Source organism: Anticarsia gemmatalis, chromosome 30 (genome assembly GCF_050436995.1).
Source record: "Anticarsia gemmatalis isolate Benzon Research Colony breed Stoneville strain chromosome 30, ilAntGemm2 primary, whole genome shotgun sequence".
NCBI lineage: Eukaryota > Metazoa > Arthropoda > Insecta > Lepidoptera > Erebidae > Anticarsia > Anticarsia gemmatalis.
In genome coordinates, this window is record NC_134774.1 from 102,501 (window position 1) to 107,500 (window position 5,000).

At 49.3% G+C, this 5,000-nt stretch overlaps 3 non-coding genes across 3 annotated transcripts in view; all 3 read right to left on the bottom strand.

The window, feature by feature from the left end:
* Positions 1-54, bottom strand: part of LOC142985679 (large subunit ribosomal RNA) — a 3,926-nt gene extending 3,872 nt beyond the window's left edge. The window contains exon 1 of the ribosomal RNA XR_012960230.1: positions 1-54. This exon is cut by the window's left edge and continues 3,872 nt beyond it. This is a non-coding gene — a ribosomal RNA (large subunit ribosomal RNA).
* A 493-nt stretch (positions 55-547) lies between these two features.
* Positions 548-704, bottom strand: LOC142985696 (5.8S ribosomal RNA). The gene has a single exon (XR_012960243.1). It is a non-coding gene; the product is annotated as a 5.8S ribosomal RNA (ribosomal RNA).
* A 448-nt stretch (positions 705-1,152) lies between these two features.
* LOC142985721 (small subunit ribosomal RNA) lies at positions 1,153-3,054 on the bottom strand. The gene has a single exon (XR_012960267.1). It is a non-coding gene; the product is annotated as a small subunit ribosomal RNA (ribosomal RNA).
* Between the last annotated feature and the right edge of the window lie 1,946 nt (positions 3,055-5,000).

A 5,000-nucleotide genomic window follows, 5' to 3' on the forward strand; every position in this document is an offset into this window, starting at 1 on the left:
TCCGCTTACTAATATGCTTAAATTCGGCGGGTGATCCTCCCTGATCTGAGGCCAACGATAAAAAAATGAGGCAGACGCGATATCCGTCAGCGTTACGACGACGCAACCGTCCCGGAGGAACGACGACGGCGTCGATGCGCTCTTCGGACGTCGAGTCCGCCTACTGTGTGTATTGCGCGAAGATCGCGACGATATTAAATCACTCACGACACATAACACGGTGCGTGCGTACACACACGCTCAACCCTCTCTATACATACACCGCCATGCGGCAAAAGTATTTCGAAGAGTCGAGCGCGCCGCTAGCGTATATGTGCGCGATATGAGATATTTCGCATATCATGCACTGTCCGCAGGCGGCACACCGCCGGTCGTTCGACAACGTTTGTGTAAACGTCGTCGCATGATCATCATCACAATCGACACGTGTGTGGTTCATCGTTGATATTTAAACGGACATTGGGACGAGGACTATTAGTCGACGTCACAATGAACCGTCATGTGCGCCCCCGTAAGGGCGCAATGTGGCATTTGTATTTTATACAGCCGGCCCTCAGACAGGAGTGGTCCTGGATGTGTCTCCACGGACCGCAATGTGCGTTCGAAATGTCGATGTTCAAATGTGTCCTGCAGTTCACACTATGACGCGCAGTTAACTGCGTTCTTCATCGACCCGCGAGCCAAGTGATCCACCGTCCAGGGTAATAGTTTTTACACCACTACCGCATGGATAATATTGTGTGTGTTAAATGTTACAAGTTACAAATGTTACATATGTATGTACATACATATATTATGTTTGTGGTATAACGATACACGACACACGATACAAGCGCGCCTACCGCAACAATGACGCTCTCGCGTGTTCTCGTTATGTGCGTTCGATTGACGAGCGCTCTCGTCGAGGTATCAACTCGTGGTAGCGGATTTGTATACCAGTCTACGTTGAAGTTACGACGAGCGCGACGCGAGATACGTTCGTCGGGTGGCGGCGCGAGATGCGCCACCCACCGTCGAACAGAGTCTCTTTTTTGAGTTTTGGGTGTTTAGGATATATAAATATTATCATCACCATCATCGTCCATCATCGTTCATCGTGTGTGTGTGCACAACGACAACAAAAACAGCGCGACGACAACAACGACAACACGTTAATGATCCTTCCGCAGGTTCCCCTACGGAAACCTTGTTACGACTTTTACTTCCTCTAAATGATCAAGTTTGGTCAACTTCCCAGCAACGCCGACGGCCGTGAAGCCACCGCGCGTCGGTCCGAAGACCTCACTAAATCATTCAATCGGTAGTAGCGACGGGCGGTGTGTACAAAGGGCAGGGACGTAATCAACGCGAGCTTATGACTCGCGCTTACTAGGAATTCCTCGTTTATGGGGGATAATTGCAAACCCCAATCCCCAGCACGAAGGAGTTTCAGCGGGTTGCCCGGGCCTCTAGGCCAGGGAGAACATGCTGATTCCTTCAGTGTAGCGCGCGTGCGGCCCAGGACATCTAAGGGCATCACAGACCTGTTATTGCTCAATCTCGTGCGGCTCGAAGCCGCCGGTCCCTCTAAGAAGAATTTTAATACGTCGCCAGTGAGTTGCGTGACGGAGCCACGCACACCTAAATGACGACGCCTATTTAGCAGGCTAGAGTCTCGTTCGTTACCGGAATTAACCAGACAAATCGCTCCACCAACTAAGAACGGCCATGCACCACCACCCACCGAATCAAGAAAGAGCTGTTAATCTGTCAATCCTTCCGGTGTCCGGGCCTGGTGAGATTTCCCGTGTTGAGTCAAATTAAGCCGCAGGCTCCACTCCTGGTGGTGCCCTTCCGTCAATTCCTTTAAGTTTCAGCTTTGCAACCATACTCCCCCCGGAGTCCAAAATCTTTGGTTTCCCGGAAGCTGCCCGCCGAGCCATTGTAGTAACGTCGGCGGATCGCTAGATGACATATTTACGGTTAGAACTAGGGCGGTATCTAATCGCCTTCGAACCTCTAACTTTCGTTCTTGATTGATGAAAACACCTTTGGCAAATGCTTTCGCTGATGTTCGTCTTGCGACGATCCAAGAATTTCACCTCTAACGTCGCAATACGAATGCCCCCAGTTATCCCTATTAATCATTACCTCGGAGTTCTGAAAACCAACAAAATAGAACCGAGATCATATTCTATTATTCCATGCACGAAATATTCAAGCAGCATTTTGAGCCCGCTTTGAGCACTCTAATTTGTTCAAAGTAAAATTGTCGGCCCACCTCGACACTCACCGAAGAGCACCGCGATAGGATTTTGATATTGAACCGGCGTATTACCGCCGGCTCACCGACGATATGCTCCGCAGACGTGTCAGTATCACCGCGGATGCGGTGCACCGACAGCGCGGCGCACAAATGCAACTACGAGCTTTTTAACCGCAACAATTTTAGTATACGCTATTGGAGCTGGAATTACCGCGGCTGCTGGCACCAGACTTGCCCTCCAATTGTTCCTCGTTAAAATATTTAAAGTGTACTCATTCCGATTACGAGGCCTCGTAAGAGTCCCGTATCGTTATTTTTCGTCACTACCTCCCCGTGCCGGGAGTGGGTAATTTGCGCGCCTGCTGCCTTCCTTGGATGTGGTAGCCGTTTCTCAGGCTCCCTCTCCGGAATCGAACCCTGATTCCCCGTTACCCGTGACAACCATGGTAGTCGCAGAAACTACCATCGAAAGTTGATAAGGCAGACATTTGAAAGATGCGTCGCCGGTACTGGACCATGCGATCGGCAAAAGTTATCCAGATTCATCAAAATTAACGACTTCAGACGCGGGGCCCTCCGTCGATTGGTTTTGATCTAATAAAAGCACTCATCCCATCACTGGTCAGAGTTCTGATTGCATGTATTAGCTCTAGAATTACCACAGTTATCCAAGTAACTGAGTAAGATCTAAGGAACCAAAACTGATATATTGAGCCATTCGCGGTATCGCCTTAATACGGCTTGCACTGAGACATGCATGGCTTAATCTTTGAGACAAGCATATAACTACTGGCAGGATCAACCAGGGAGCTATCGAATAGAACACGCGCTCGTAGCGCGCACTCCGTCGATCCCGCGCGTCGACGATCCTAGATCACGCCGACGCGTTACGGGCGAGCTCTGTAAAACGTACACACAACACGCACATGTAAATAAATATTTATATGTAGTGTTGTGCGCACATAGAGAGTTTGGGGTCGCCGACGGGCGAACGTTTGAAACGGTTGTATCTCAAACACGTCAAACGTCCGCTGCCCGCCTGCATTTTCAGGACACACTGACGTGGCCCCAATTGGGAACGTTCGTACCGAGACGCGTTCACATTTTATTTAAAAAAACGTTTAACACAATACGGATGTGAAACAATCACGATTCCGCCCGGTGTCTATAGAGTAATGCCTCGCTAGATAGAGGTGTAAGTATAATTTTTCTCGGGACCGCTTCGATTCTATACGGACTCGTGCATAAACAACGGTCCGTCGGCCCACACAGTTAAAGAGATTCATCTATCTCTCTCGTTTTATCCGAGAGAATACGAGAGACGACGACGACGACGACGACGACGACGATAGTCGAGTCGTCCTGTCTGTCTGTAACGACGCGACTTTATTACATATATACATAGGTAGCAAAGTCTAGCGTCGTCTCTTTCTCGTACTCTCTATTATCGAACAAACGAGAGTGATGATAAATATTTATGATAGAGCGGACAACGAATAAGAACGCGTTGTCGCCCTAGCCTGCACAGCGGCGGCGCACGAACGAACGAACGAACGAACGAACGAACGAACGAATGCACACTCACGGACGGTACACGAACGAGAGTCGAGAGAGTGTTTTCTTATAGCAAAGATTTTATTCGTCGCGTCGAAAACACTCCGCCGCGGTCAAGCACATACATCACTCTCTACTCGTGATAATCGTACAACTACTTCGTGTGTGCACATATGTTGCTGTGTAGAGTAGAAACACACATGACAACACTAGCACACAGTCCAATTCGTAGACGATTATAACACATAACACATATATATGCACACCGTTTTTTTTTGTTTTCTTTCGGGGTGCATATATATGTGTTTTTCGTGATGATGCGCGCCCGCCGCCCGTCAACAACACAGAGTCGAGTCGCCGAAGTGAGACAACAAACGACGGAGACTGACTCTATGTTGTGAAACAGCTCTATCTCGCGCTCGCACTCGCCGCCGATCGTCGTTTGTCGTGAAACAAATGACGATCGCACCGCTGTACACATATGTCAAATCGTAGAGTCTGTGTCGTCGGGTTTGCGCGTTTCGCCGTGTGTGTGTACATAATAATATACATATGTGTGTTCGACGAGCAGGATTTTGTTTTTGTCCTGTCGATGACACAATTACCCAGACCTCCGACGCCTCACCCCTCACCCCCCCCAGGCCAAGAGGGGAGGGGGGAGCGGGGGGGGGGGGGCTTAATTTGCTGAATATAGGAGGGTTTTTTCAGTAGTCGGATCGGCAGGGTATTATTACAGTGATAGCGGGTAGACGGGGAGGGAGAGGGGGAGCAAAGGGGTTCAAGGGGGCGGTGGGTGATTAAGGGGAGGGGAGGGGGGAGGGTAGAGGTAGTGCTATGGTGCGTCATTGTGTGATCGTATATTGATTGCAGGAGGGGGTGCATGCGAGCACCCCCCCCCCTCCCCGGTCTTATCACCCCCCCCCCCTCCCCTTCCCCCGTCGCCGTTCCCCTTCGTACCACAGTCCCAAAAAAAAAAAAAAAAAAAAAAGGCAAAACATTAATTCTGGTTCTGTTCTGATTTTCAGTGACACCGAGAGGGCAGAAGAGTTGCAACGAAACTTATGTTTTCAGCTTGGGGTGAGTTTCATCACCCTCACACGCTTTGAGGGCGAGAAAACCTCTCAACTCGGACAACTCGGGGGAAAATAAATGAAGGTGAGTTATATTATTATTATTATTATGTATGTATGTATGTATAATG